A 13,809-nucleotide genomic window follows, 5' to 3' on the forward strand; every position below is an offset into this window, starting at 1 on the left:
AATGGGGCTTGAAAGTTCATCACTCACACAGTTTGTTGATGCTTCCATGCAGCTCGATGCAGCTTCAGATGGGGCCGGGAAGCATTAACAGGGCACCTGCCTGGAGTGATGCCAGTTCGGGAGTTCCTGAGTTGCTGGATCATTACACAGTGGCAGATCTTTTCCAGGCTGTATCTGATATCATTTCTCATTGCAAAACATGAAGCAAAGCTGTCAGTTTTAGCTGCTTTCATCACCTCTGATAATGTTCCAAGTCTGGGTCCCAGTTCTTAAAAGCTGCAAAGAAAGAAAAAAAGCTGTGCTGGACACCCAATAAAAGCCAATTTGTGCTATCCACGGTTAGCTTGAGTTCAGCTCCATTGTTTATTACTTAGGTCTCTGAAGGATAAAGCATGCAAAATAAAACATTTCTACCACCTCAGCCTTTGTAAAAACATTCACAACCTGTTAAACGTTAGGGTCACTAACTCCAAAATGATCTCACAATTTGATTTCATTTTATTTTAATTGCTAATGATATATTCCAGGGCTGACAGAGAGCGAGAGGCTGTGACTAAGGGAAAATTAAACCTCAGCTCACTTTAATTCTCCCACCAGCTGTATTCAGGCAGGTGCAACACAAACTCCCAAACACCCCACTGCAAAACTCAGCCCTGACCTGGAGGGACCGATCTGAACGGGCTTTTCAGCCTGCATGCTTATTCAATTCACTCTGCGGAGAGGCTGCCAACCGGGAGACGCGGTGCCAGAAGCGTGGTGGTTTTTTTAATGCAAAGTTGCAAAACCACAAAACTCATTTTTACTGGTGACCTTTTTACCACTAATTGTCGGGGTACTTTAAAACAACAACAACAAAAAAAAGAAGAGTTGCTTTGGTCAGGGCTGAAATGACAGCCCAGGAATGCTCCTCTCCAGCTGCAGCTCCCTAACCCCGCTCTGCATCTGAACAAGTGGGTCTTGGTGTGGATGAGTCAGATGGCTTTTTAGGTGCTTTTAGTTTTTATTTTTTGTAATTAATTAATTAATTAACTTTGCAAATAAGCTTTAGATTTTGAAATAAATCAGCAAAAAATAGCTGGGCTGTTGGACAGAGGGAGCAAGAAGCACATGAGCAGTACAGGGGTGGGGGTACTGAAAAGGAAAGGCTCCCGCACTGTGTCTTCACCAAGTGCTGCATGAAGGTGGTTGTTTTTTTCCCTTTGCTTGCACTCTTTTTTCCCCTCTAAGAACACACAGGTCCATTTTACTTCATTTCTAGTTTTTTCAGACACCAACTCGGCAGTAGTTACAGCTGGGCTCTTTCCCTATGAGAGTTTGACCAAGTTTTGATCTCCTTTGCCCAGGTTTTAACACTGATTCATTCCCTAATTTCATTAGAATTGGCCACATGTCAGTGCTGCGTTTGTGAGCAGAGTCTGACCTACTTTTTCCACCTCCTCTGCTGAACGTTTCACAAGGAGACCTGCCTGAGGGTCAGGGGTGCAGCACCAGCCATAGCCCAGGACCTTGGCCCCTCCACTGGGAATCCTGATCCCGAGAGAAACAAGGAGATTCCAATGAATTCCAACAAATTGAAACTGCTCCACGTTCTTTGGCTACTTTATTTTTGACATACTACACTTTCAGCTAAAATTCTGCAATATAAGTTGACTTACAATGTGTCTATGTACTGAAATCCTTCTATGCATGACACTGAGGAAATGCCTTGCAACACAGATAGCACATACACAAAGTTGGCTAGGAGAAAACTGAGCAGCAGCATCCTATTCTAGCAGGTACCTCACAGGGAAAGAATGCTTTTTCAACAAACTCAAACCCCATATTAACAGAGAATTACACCTTGCACCTGGCCTCCTGCCCAGCTCCGTGGTCCTAGAATGTTGCTGCAATCAGCAAAGTGGAACCCTGGGCACAAACTTGAGCCTGTTTAATACTTACGGTGAAACTCCTGCTGCCATCAGCAGGCCCAGATTGTCACCACTGCTTTGTATTGCTTTTATGGAGAGCAACTTGAAAGATTTCCAGCCTCTATTAGGAGGAACCACAACTTGTAACAAAGCAAGTGATGACTAGCAGCTTGGGGACTGCGCTCCATCCCATCCATTGCTCCCCATGTTGGAGGAAATGTTCCTTCTGCCGAGGAATTCTGTTATTTGCTGGGCTTGTTTGTTTATTTTCAGCCTTTGTCTCCAACAATCTCAATGTGGTCCAAAAGTCCTAAGGTGATTTCCTTTCCCACTCCAAAACTGCGCCTTCACTAAGCCCAGCAACCGCTGTGAGACTCTGTTTGTAAACACAGGGTGAAAGCACTTTGTTCTGGTTTTTCTTTCTGTCAGCACATCCCAGTTTTCTCATTCTCTCTTTTTCTTCCTCACTTTCCAGTATTTATAATTATCTCTGGGAAATATTTTTGGCCTCTAACTTGTCTGGTCTGGTTTACAGCATTGTTCAGCATTCAGAACCAGTCCTGGTGACTGACTGGTACTTGTGCCATGTGGCAGGTGCCAGTGCCCTGATGGGCTGAGCCCACTGTGCCAGGAGGTTCAGCACCAACCTACCTGCAAAATGGAAACACAGGCCCAGGGATGGGCTGGGAGTGATGCGCAGGGCAACCAGCAAGGCCCTGTGCAGTAAATGCATTCCATTCCATGCCCGCAGATTGCACCGTGTCTTCATGCACTCCTTTCAGAATGCTCCCCTGCTTTTGGAAACATGCTTTTAGCAGTAAACAATCCACTGAGCTATTTACAGCTCAATTTCCAAGCATCCTACCAGAACAATGGCAGCATATGATGCTCATCCAGTGCTGCCAATGGGGCAGAAACCTTCTCTGAGAGCTTTAGTGCTCTGGAACCCCTTCCTTCTTCCACTCAGTAACAAAGACAAGTCTGATAGAGCAGAAAACTGAATGAGGAAAATGACAGGAACCAGAAATCCAGAAATTCATAACTAGGCAACCCATAATTGACTTTTTTTTTTTTTTCCTACGTTGAGCTCCATCAGAAGCTTGGGCATCTGGACAATATGTCTGCATCAGAAAGCAAGATGCCACCCTTTCTGCCTTCAGAGGGGGATGTAGAGGATGGACTCCTCATCCCACATCAACGTCTGCTTTTGTTTGGGATGGGAGTTACCTTTGAGCCCGAGAATTTTTGAAGATATTCTTTAAAATCTTTCACATTTTGCTCTCATTTGAAGTCAGGTAAAATTTTACCCTCAATTTAAGTGAGTTCAGAGCCAGGAAGTAGTTTGGAGGCTTGTAGCCGAGAAGCTCTCCTATTATCTCTAACACCGAATTGGGCAGCTCAGCATTCCCCCAACAACTCTGTTATTCTCAGGCTTAACTTCTTAATGTTCCATGTGTGGAGCTCCTTAACTGAAAGCATATAGAGAAATGCAAGTGGCCTCTGCCTTAAATTACCAGTTAAACCAGGAACAAAGCAAGGTGGGGATTGCTTCCTGAGGGGCTTTAAAAACAAGTTCCCCAAAGCTTCAGAAGTGCCTTGACCTCATGCAGTGCCAGGGCTCCTCTAGGAGCCAGTCCCTTTGAACACACAGCACTGGTGGCATTTCCCCATGTCCCACGAATTGCTGTGGCACAGCACTGCCTTCCTAAATCCCAGCTGATGTTTCTCTGACCCAGTTTCTTGAGTCCATCTCCTCCTGAGGGTTTGGCTTGCACCACAGCTGTGCCCTGAGAGAGGCCATGCAGCAGGGTTGTGCAGCGTAGCATAGCAGGCTCTGGGTGCTGGCATGGCTGTGGAGCAGAAGGGACTGCTGCCAAATGGATGAGCTCTTCAAGCACTTTGCAGCCATGCTGTCTTTCCATACCTCAAGAGGGCACAAAGGTCACATTCAGCATCTCCATCCTCTGCTGCACAGCACTCAGATCAGCACAGATGAACTGTGGCTGCCTCCAAAACCCACCTTGCATTGGCCTCGTGGTGCCTTCAGAGATGAGCACTTGCTAACACTGTTCGGGTGAGCACGTTGGCATTACAGAGCTGTGTACAAACATCAGCCCCTCCCTGGCGGGGCAAGGGCTGTGCACCACTGACATTAACAGGGTTGCATCAGATTTTGCCAGCTGTGGATCCCGCCCACAGCTGTGTGGGACCTCTCCTTCCCGCACCATCTCATCTTGCTGGGCTGGGAGAAAGCCTGTGCTGCTCTAAATGAAAGCAGACCCGGGAGGAGAGGAACCTGCTGAAGATCTGAGATGACGGTTCTGCCCTGGGTTACACTTTTCTCAAACAAGAGCAGTCGGTTAGTAACAAGATACAGACCTAATTCTGATTATTTTACACCAGCAAAGCCAATGGCTCTTAGACTGTGAGAAGCTCTTTACATTGGCACCAGTGCAGCACCAGCCACCCGTGCTGCCTGATGCCCTGGACATTTTCTCTGCAATATGGTTTCAAACACTTGTGAGAGCTGAAAACAAAGAAATGAAATACCAAACTCGTGCAGACTTCAGAAATGAGAAATAAAACGTCCAGGAAATCCCTGCAAGGTTTTGGACTGAACAGGAAGATACATTACAGAACATTTTCAACTTATTAGTATTATTATTTTTTCAACTTCCAAACAGCAGAATGCCAGAATGCTAACAGGCAGGGCAAATTGAGCAAAAATATTCTGTGGACCGGGTTAGAAATTAAGTCAATGTTTATTTTTTTATGCTTTACACTTTGGCCAGCATTTATCCCGAATGAAGGCAGCAAATGTTATTAGATTTCATGGAATGTAAATAAACAGTTATTGGTAAATACATTTTGGTGGTCTGCTTGTTACACTGCATGTCAGGAAAACTATAGGGAACTGGCAGGAGTTCAGACGTCTTCAAGGAACACAGAAAACAGACATATTTTACTAATTATAGCTAACAAAAACACTCTGAGATTACAGTTAAATTACATTAAAACATAACTTGTTGGCAAAGGCAGTGAGCATAATGCTTTGCCTATATCTTTACATATAGTGTTTCATCGGAACAGAGTGGTAACATCGGGAGACTCTGGCACTGCCCATTGGTGGCTGCTTTGGCCACTGGGCTTCCTGCAGTGGATCCTATGGCCTCGTGGCCTTGCTACTGGGGAGAAGTCCTGGGTGTGTAGGCAGCAGTTATTGCATGAGGGGACCTGAGGGAAGGGAATGGCAGGGGGTGGGGGAAGGGGAGAGAGTGGGAATGGAAAAGGAAGATGGAGACGGTAGGGGAAAGTGGAAGGGAAGAGGAAGGGAATGGGAGACCATTATCCCATTCTCCATCCAATAGATGCTACCTCAGTGGTGGTCAGCCCTTAAATGAGGTCTTAGAGGAGGTGGAGTCGTGTTCCACCCCTTCTGGGAGCACAGCTCCATTACTCTCACCTGTGCTCCTGCAGCTGACCCAACACTTGCCTCAGCTGATTAATCAGAGGTTCAAGCTGTGATTTCCCATACAGGAGGTAAAGAAAAGGAAAAGGAAAAAAGGAGCACCTGCTCAGCACCAGGAGGCACTGTGCAGGCAACACAACAAAAGGGATGCAGCAAGGGCTGTCCCCAAACTCTGCCACCTGCACCACATTGACAGCTTGAGGGCACGCAAAGAGCAAGTTGCAGAGGTGCTGGCACTGCACTAAGATTATACACCACCATCTTTCTTTTAAAGCAAAGTTCACTTGAATCAGCTTGATAAAACTGATGCTGAGAAGCGCTGGGTGTGAGCAGCATTCAGGCTGTACAATACCAGGTTCAAGGTGGTCCTGTTTGTGGAGGTAGCTCCATGGGCTGTGCTAGCCATGCTAGCCATCGGCTTCAATGAAGAGCAGGTAAATCATGTGATCATTAAGTCTGACTTTTAAATCTTATAGGAAAGGCATCTATAATTCCATCAGCCAAGTAAACATAGGGGAATATTCAGGGTCATGTCCCCAGAATATCAGCAAAACCCAGCCTGGCTCTTGTCCACTGTATCTCTCTATGGCAATACACCATTCCTGGGGCTGTTTATTCTCATGTCTGTGCCTGTATGTAAAGAAAACCCCTAGCAAAGCCATGTTCCATGACTACCCCACGCAGTCTCTTCACATGGACTGCCTTTGTGTCACATTTATTGCCCATTCTTTGCTGGGAAGATTTTTACATGGGATCTGAAGTTTAAAAGAAGACAGATGACAAGCTGTGATCGCGGAGGAGAGAGGCTCACCATATGGAAATAGAAAGCCCTGGCTCCCTCCTTTCTTCCTCCTCCCCCCTCCCCTGCAGAGTTTCTCTACTTCACATGGTGCTATTGGGATTTGAAGATCAGAATACAAATTAAATTATTAAATGAAGAACAAAAAAAAAGCCCCAAAAAACAAAACTCAGGCCTTTTCTCTCCATCCTTCTATGTGATCAGCAATTATAAATCAAAGTAGGGAAAACAACCCTGCTGGAAGCTGGGCACTGGGCTACAGCCCAGCTGCCTACAGAAGGACACGCATGTGACTTTGCATGCTATGGAGGGTTCATGTGCGAATAGGGTCTGCAGCTAAGAAATTATTTTAATGGCAGAAACTTATTTGTGGGCCCACTTACTTCTGTTGTTTCATTTATTACTTACTTACAGGTGTGCCTGGAAAGAGCAGAAGCACCATTCCTCAATCCACTGCACTTCTCCAACATCAGAGCCAGGTCCCCACACAGTGTCCTCCAAAACAGTCTGGTCCTCTTCAGCACTAAGCACAGTGACCCTCATGCATGTTGGCCAGCAAGCAAAGAGAAAGGAACTAACCCATTTCAGCAGGACAGATCTTGAGATCTTGACCAGTTCAATAACAGCACAGGGAGGAAAAGGGCTGTCAGCCCCTCACACCTGCACCATGCTGCTTTCCCTGGAAGCTGCTGGGCATTTGCACTTTTGAAAGACTCAAAGACTCCTTCAGGTGGCAAAGCACACACTGCAGGTATCTGCTTTGGAAAAAAAACCAAAAAACAAACAACAAAAAAGCTGGCCCCTTTTTTGTTATTGGCTTTTCAAGGCTTGGGTTGAGCCACTGATCTTAGTAGCCAGACTTACAAAACAAGCACTTAGACCCTTTAATGCGGACCCGAGCTATGGACATCCCATTAAGGCACCCATGGTTGAAAACCAGCTCCTCACAGCCAAAATAAATAGCTGAATCAATGCTACACAGAGTTTAATCTAAACACGTAATGGAGTCTAACCCAGATATACACTGTACTCCATCCACAGGTCCTGGAGATGGCAAACTGAAGCCTGCTTTTATAGTGTGCCAGCTCAGGGACCTGTTCCCAATTTGCAGATTTGGCCTGTTGCATTCTAAAAGATGTTTAATACACCCGATGCCTGTTTGTGTTAATGTTTACCATTGAAGTTTTTCATTATTTGATGTTATATTTGGCCATAGCATTGAAATTCCATTGGACCGACTGAAATCTAGTGTCAAATCAAAGCCAAAGAAGCGTCTTTGCGATAGACCTTCAGTTCCCATCCAGACACATTTAAAAAAAAAACAAAAACCTGCTATTGTAGGTGTTTCCTTTGTAGCTTTTCTTCTTTTTGCCAAAGAAATAGCAAACACTTTATTTATTAGCTGGTTTTATGTTTGCAGCTCTGGAAGAGCCGAGCTCTCTGGAACATTGGACAAAGCCACCATGGGCTATCAGAGAGGTGCCAGATAGGCACAGGTCCTTCTGGCCAGGGCAGGGGCAGGCAGAGGATGGTTGAGACTCCTGAGACCTTCTCCAAGCTTTGTCATTTGGAAACACTGCCTATGGACCTTTGTACGTCTCAACGGCTGCACCTCTGGGACACTGGACCAAACTTCTGCTGCTTGCAGGTTGCATATTGTCATGGGAATAATGATCAGCCTTCAAAGCCCGAGCAAAAAAACCCTTTCCCACTGCGTCAGACACTGGTGGGCTCCCCAGAGTGGGGAAAGCAGTCCTCATCCCGAGAAACCCAAAGTCTTGCTTCATCAAACTACCTAAGCACGTGCCTAAAATGAGACAGCTGCACTGCGATTCACTTCACATGAAGAGCTCAGAGTAACTCGACCCTGATGAGGAAGCTGCCCAACCTGGGGGGCCTGGCACTTGGTGCTGTGTTTCCCCCCTTGCATGCCTGCCTCTATTTCTGGTCATAGGGTGGAAACTTTCCTTGGAAACCCAGCACTGCAGGATGAGGCGCAGATCCCCCAGCGCTGCGGGGAGGCACGGATGCTGGGTGGATGCAGAGATGTTCGGCACTTGCAGGCTCAGATCCTGCCAATCATGCATGCGCTCACACAAAGTGCTGGCATGGCTCAGCAAGTGCAGAGTGAAAATAAATGAAAGGAGGCCTGCCTAAGTCCAGATGTGTCTAAATTCAAGGGGACCTGGAAAATGTGATGGCCTGGACAAAAAAAATAAAATAAAAAAAATCAGGAAAGAGCATTTAAACATAAAGCCATGAGGAAAGGCTTGAAAAACAGTCTACAGATATTCTCTCAGTCAGCTGACAGGGGAGCTGGGAGGGAACCACTTCTCAGGTTCACCAAAGAAATTGTTTCAGACTGTTTCCCCTCCCCAGCATATTTTCTCCAATTTTCTCATCAAAGTTAATACCGAGTTTCTTTCTTTCTTTCTTTCTTTCTTTCTTTCTTTCTTTCTTTCTTTCTTTCTTTCTTTCTTTCTTCTTTCTTTCTTTCTTTCTTTCTTTCTTTCTTTCTTTCTTTCTCTGGTGAACTACAAATTCTTTTTCAGGATGGTGTTTTTCAGTTCTAAAGATTATAAATGGAATTATCTAAATGTCATCTCAGTACATAAAAGCATTCATTTGACAGCATTAAAATGAAATATCTTGATTAATGAAGAGTTCCTACTTAGCACCAAACTGGTCTCCTTTCTGAAGTGGGAAAACAAATCTCTGCCTGCAAATCTTTGTTCAGCTTTAGCTGAGTGCTGAGACACTCAGAAGATCTGTAGCGTTACTCTGAAGCAAATGTTGCATACTTCATACGTAACAGCATTCTGAAAAGCACACCCAACTCTGGTCTTAAAACTGTCTCTAAGAGGCATGCAAGAAGCCTGACATTTACCCAGCACTGGTTTCACAAAGGGACAACCTGCCTACTGCAAGGTAGGCAGCCTGTGATAATGGACTGTCCCCTTGCTGTGAGACTTGGCAAACTGTGCTCTGTGCTGGGTAGGCTGGGGGTCAGCAGACTTCTTTGGTCAAGCCAACAGCCTTGGCCACTATGATCCCTGCCATATTCTCTCTCCCATCCCTCTTGGGCAGAAGAGCTCATCCCACTCAGGTCTGCCCTCGATGGGCAAGGAGAGCAGTGCCAGCACTTTTCTGAGGGTACCAGACACTGCCTTCCTCTACCAGCAAAGTAACTCTGCCTTTGTAAAGAAAGTGCTCAAAGCAGTTTCTAGATTAAATCAACAGACTTACGGACTCAAATCTGGCCATTGCACAGCAACAGGGTGCTATTTGGGCCAGGCTCTTACACATAAGTTGGATTCCTCTATTGGCTCCACTGACTGCAGCACAGCAAAACCCATTTGGAGTTAGCAGAGACCTAGTCCACACCATGTTAGAGTTTTGCTACAGCTATTCCACTTCAGATCAGCTGCAAACCCAGCCTGCAGGCATAGTTGTCACATCTGCCACTTCCAAATAAAACGGGCTCATAGTATCAACGAAATGGCATCAGAGAAAGCTTATAGCAAATGTAATATGTTAAACATTAACCACAATGCTCACAGTCTAGAAAGGTCTGATAAGCCACGATTAAACTTAATTATGGATTATTTTATATTACCTACTTCCAAGCACTGAGGAAAATTGCTTCCTTTTAACTGCCTTGGCTGGCTTGTTCTGACCACACACATGCTGGGGGATATTTTTCCATGATTGATGTATTTGTTTACTGAGCTCCTTGCTCAGATACAGGCCGATTCTCCCTTTAATCAGAGGTGTGAATACCTTAATTGTTGTCAGAGTCCATGTTAGCCTCTTGATTAAAAGCCATCCTCAAGCTTACCAGTAAAGAAATCTGCCAAGCAAAGCCCAAAGTCCGGTTCTTAGTATAAAGCTCAGAACGTGCCAAATACATCCCTTATTTTATGGTCGTGTACTTGGCTCACTGGTATTTCATCAAGATGTTTCATGCAACAGACACATTTTTTCTACTTTTTTTCTTTTACAAGGACAAGGTGGAAGTTGTTGCGTTTTTGTTTTTTGGGCTTAGTTTTCTTTTTTTTTTTTTCTTTGCCTTTGCTTAAGGGCAAAAACTTCCATAAACATCAGTTTTCACTCAACTTCGTTCGACCGCCTACCCACACTGATTCTTTGCTCTAGCAATATTACCAATAAAATAAACATGTCCAAATTCAGAAGCACAAACAAGTCCATCGGTGACACTAATGTTGCCTGGCAAATAATTCTCCTCATTTCTGCAAGGGCTTCAATTTCTTGCAGATTCAAAGCTAATTCATCTTTAATTTGATGCCTCGGTCTTATTTTTCTTTCCCAATCTCATTAGAGTAAAAATAGCAAGGATATCCATATGATTAAAGACTTCATGTGCAAGAAAGCAATCTGGTCATAGTGCTCCTTAGCTTTATGTACTTATTTCTATTTGACAACATTAATTTGCCATCTGTCAGCTCAGTTACATAGTTTACTTGCTGTTTGCTTGGTGCTCACCTCCCCCTTTTTCGTCGTCAGCTGTTTTTAATAGTTGGGCCTCCTTGAGTGGGCCATTTATGCAGATTTGAAACAGGAGAAATCCTAAAAACTGACCATATGGGAAGCCACTTTGTACTCCCCATGCTGACACAGACATGCTCAGTTCTCCAGCCCACCCCTCATACCTCAGCACTTCCAAAGAAATCCCATTTTTCACACCTCTGTAGCACCTTCCATCTAGGAGACTCCACAGCATCACACGACATCACACATGCAGTCAGACCAGTTGTGCCCTCCTGGGTGTCTCTGTTGAAATCAGCTGAACTGTACAAGACTTGATGGCAGCTCAATTTAGCCCCAGACCTGTGAGCAAATAAATGAATGGAAGAGATTGGAAAAATCACACAAGGATGGCCAGGCAACTGCTAGCACTGTCCTCTGCCACCAAGATACGCCATGTGTGCTACATCCACTCATAGTGCTGATATTTACCTCACAAAGGCATGATCCAACATTCTGTAGCTAATTTTTTAAGCAAGTATTTTGTGAAAATGGTCTGATTTCCTCGGATTGTTTATTTTTCACCTATAAGCCTTAATTAAAACAAAGAAACACACATGTACACACAAAAAACCTACGGTGTGTTTTGGAGAGGAAATGAGCACAACCACTTCCCAACCTCCATTAGCCAACAGGCATCCAATCCCGTGGCAGAATAAAAGCATCTGGTAAACCCAGTATTATCCCTTACAACTCCAATGTTTTCAGAATCATCAGTCGCTATTCCTACTTTCTCATTATTACTGCTCATTCTGTGTACGCTGTTTCTGAAAATGCTATCTTTGTATACCCCTTTTCAAGTGATCTTGCAAATATTAGAGCCTGTCTATAAAAGTTCTGTTATTAAAATCATGTGTAATGTCTTCTGTCTAACAAAACATGTCACTAAGTGTGCAGTCCAGTGGTCAGTGACTTCATGTGAACAAACCTATTTCCTTGCTGGTGATGATGAGAAAGTAAAAACTGCACAGTCTTCCTTTTCCTGGAAATGCCCCCTGTTTTTTTGGCATTTTGAGCATCATCTCCGAGCCCTTTGGAGTGTGGGCTGAAGGGAAAGCAGGGACTGGCTCTCAGCCTAGATGTGCTCAGTAAATGTTAGGTGTTGTACTGAGGGATGTGGTTTAGTGGGGAGATGTTGGTGGTAGGTGGATGGTTGGACTGGATGACCTTGGATCTCTTTTCCAGCTTTGGTGATTCTATGATTCCATGATTCATCAATAGGGGCATCTATCCAGATCCCAAACACTGAAATCTTCTTAAGTCATCTCTGATGTTAAGTATGACACTTAGGAAAAGAGGTGGTTTAGCTTAAATAATCTAAAATTCCAGTGAAAATACAGCAAAGACAATTCTGTTCAATTTTTATGTGCCATTTCTCTGCCAGCTGAAGAGCTCTGGGCTATAAGAAGGCACTGAAATGATAAGGTAACCTTTTCTCCTCATCAGAAAGCCAGTGTAAAGGCTGATTTCTGTTTAATTTATAAGGGAAAAGTAGAGCTGTGAGCAGTTAGTGCCTTGGCCAAGGGTCACCAGCAGAGATGAGCACCTAGGCTGTGGAGCACCGTCCTTTGCTCTTCCTTCTGCCCATGCACTCTGTCATAAAGTGTACTAGAAGGAGTTATCATCCTCAGGAGTAGCTGAATTACAGTAGATAAGTCAACTAAGGGTTCATAGCAACACGAAAATTCATCAGGTAGCTTAAACAAAAAGGGCTTGATCTTTTCTCACACTGTGAAGGGATGTCGTGAGGCTACAGACTGAGCTGTCTGCCCTCCTTCCAACCTCTGTACTACACCCAGCACACAGGCTGTCTGAACTCAGGCTGCACACTACCTGTATCATTTTAAGGATTCCAGAGGACAGCTGGTGGTGATGGAGACAGAAGGGTGATTCCAGGAAAGGTGGTCAGCAGGCTCAGTGCAGGCAGGAAGCCAGACACACAGGCTGAGAACACTTTCTATTGTGTTTACCATGTCCAGAAAAGAAAACATGAAAGTAACTTCCCAGCTCTAACCCTGTTATAACCAGCTCTGAGAAGATCACCCCAGTAAAGGGAAGTCCGACTGTGAGGCACAGCCAAAGTAATACCTCCAGCACTGCTTCCCTGATGGGAGCATGGCCAGATGTGTGCCTGCCTCTGGGCTAGAGCCGCTTTGTAATTTGTAACAGTCTCCAGGCTGCTCTAATTTACGTTGGGGGCCAACGCACGGCTCACTTCAGACAGAGTTCAAAGACTGCCCGGACACAAGCAGCCCCAAGCTGCTCTGCACGCGGTCTGCCCACAGCCTGCACCCACTCAGCAGTTGGCATGGGGCAGCAGGAGTTCCACCTCCCAGCCCAGGGCCACCTGGTTCCAGCAGGGCTGGCAATGTGCTGTGTGCTCTAAAGAGGTACCAAGTGGCCCCTCCAAGCTCCTCCAGGTCTCCAAGGAGCACTGCTTTGCTTTTGCACAGATTTCTAGAATGGGTTGGTTTCAGATTCCCAAATATGTAGTATTATCTTTTGGGGCTGTAACTTAGGCTCTGCTGCCCGAACCCTTGTGTAGGAAACCTGTGTCTAGGAAACATGCTGGCAAGATGACACAAGCCATAATGGCCATACAAACCCATCAATGCTTTGACCAAAACAACAACAGCAGAAAAAAACAACAGGACATCAATACAATGCTGCTAGCAAAACTTGGCCAAAAAACCCAACAACAACAACAAAAAGCCCACCACTGTTTGAGAAAGCTGAGCCTGTCGTGTTTACAACAAGGCCTGATAGCTTTCAGGACACGCTGTCTTCAAAGGGGCTGGATTTGGTTTAGAAGCTCATTCATTTGCAGTGGGTTCAGGGAACCAGCCGGTCCTCCTTCTCTCTGGGAAGACTCATTAGCTACAGGGAAACTCAGTGTGAACGGGAGGTGTGTGTGGGGTATGGGTAATTACACAAGCACCTTAGAAATAAATCACGATCCTACTGTTGATATGATTGGAAACCTGGAACTGATCCTCATTTTAGCCTGGGAGAAGTTCTTCAGCAACACTCCATAAACTACAAAGAGAAGAAAAGGAAATTGACTTTAAAAACAACATTTTAATAATGCT

At 45.0% G+C, this 13,809-nt stretch overlaps 1 long non-coding RNA gene across 3 annotated transcripts in view; it reads right to left on the reverse strand.

Moving 5' to 3' along the window:
* The window catches only part of LOC107320432, a 131,852-nt gene that overhangs the window by 8,129 nt on the left and 109,914 nt on the right, over window positions 1-13,809 (reverse strand). For all 3 annotated transcript variants that reach the window (XR_004308894.1, XR_004308895.1, XR_004308896.1), the window contains 3 exons: window positions 13,659-13,756; window positions 10,846-11,023; window positions 28-276 (listed from right to left, as the gene is read on the reverse strand). This is a non-coding gene — a long non-coding RNA (uncharacterized LOC107320432). The remainder of the gene's footprint in view (window positions 1-27; window positions 277-10,845; window positions 11,024-13,658; window positions 13,757-13,809) is intronic.

This window comes from Coturnix japonica, chromosome 13 (genome assembly GCF_001577835.2).
Source record: "Coturnix japonica isolate 7356 chromosome 13, Coturnix japonica 2.1, whole genome shotgun sequence".
NCBI classification, from domain to species: Eukaryota; Metazoa; Chordata; class Aves; order Galliformes; family Phasianidae; genus Coturnix; species Coturnix japonica.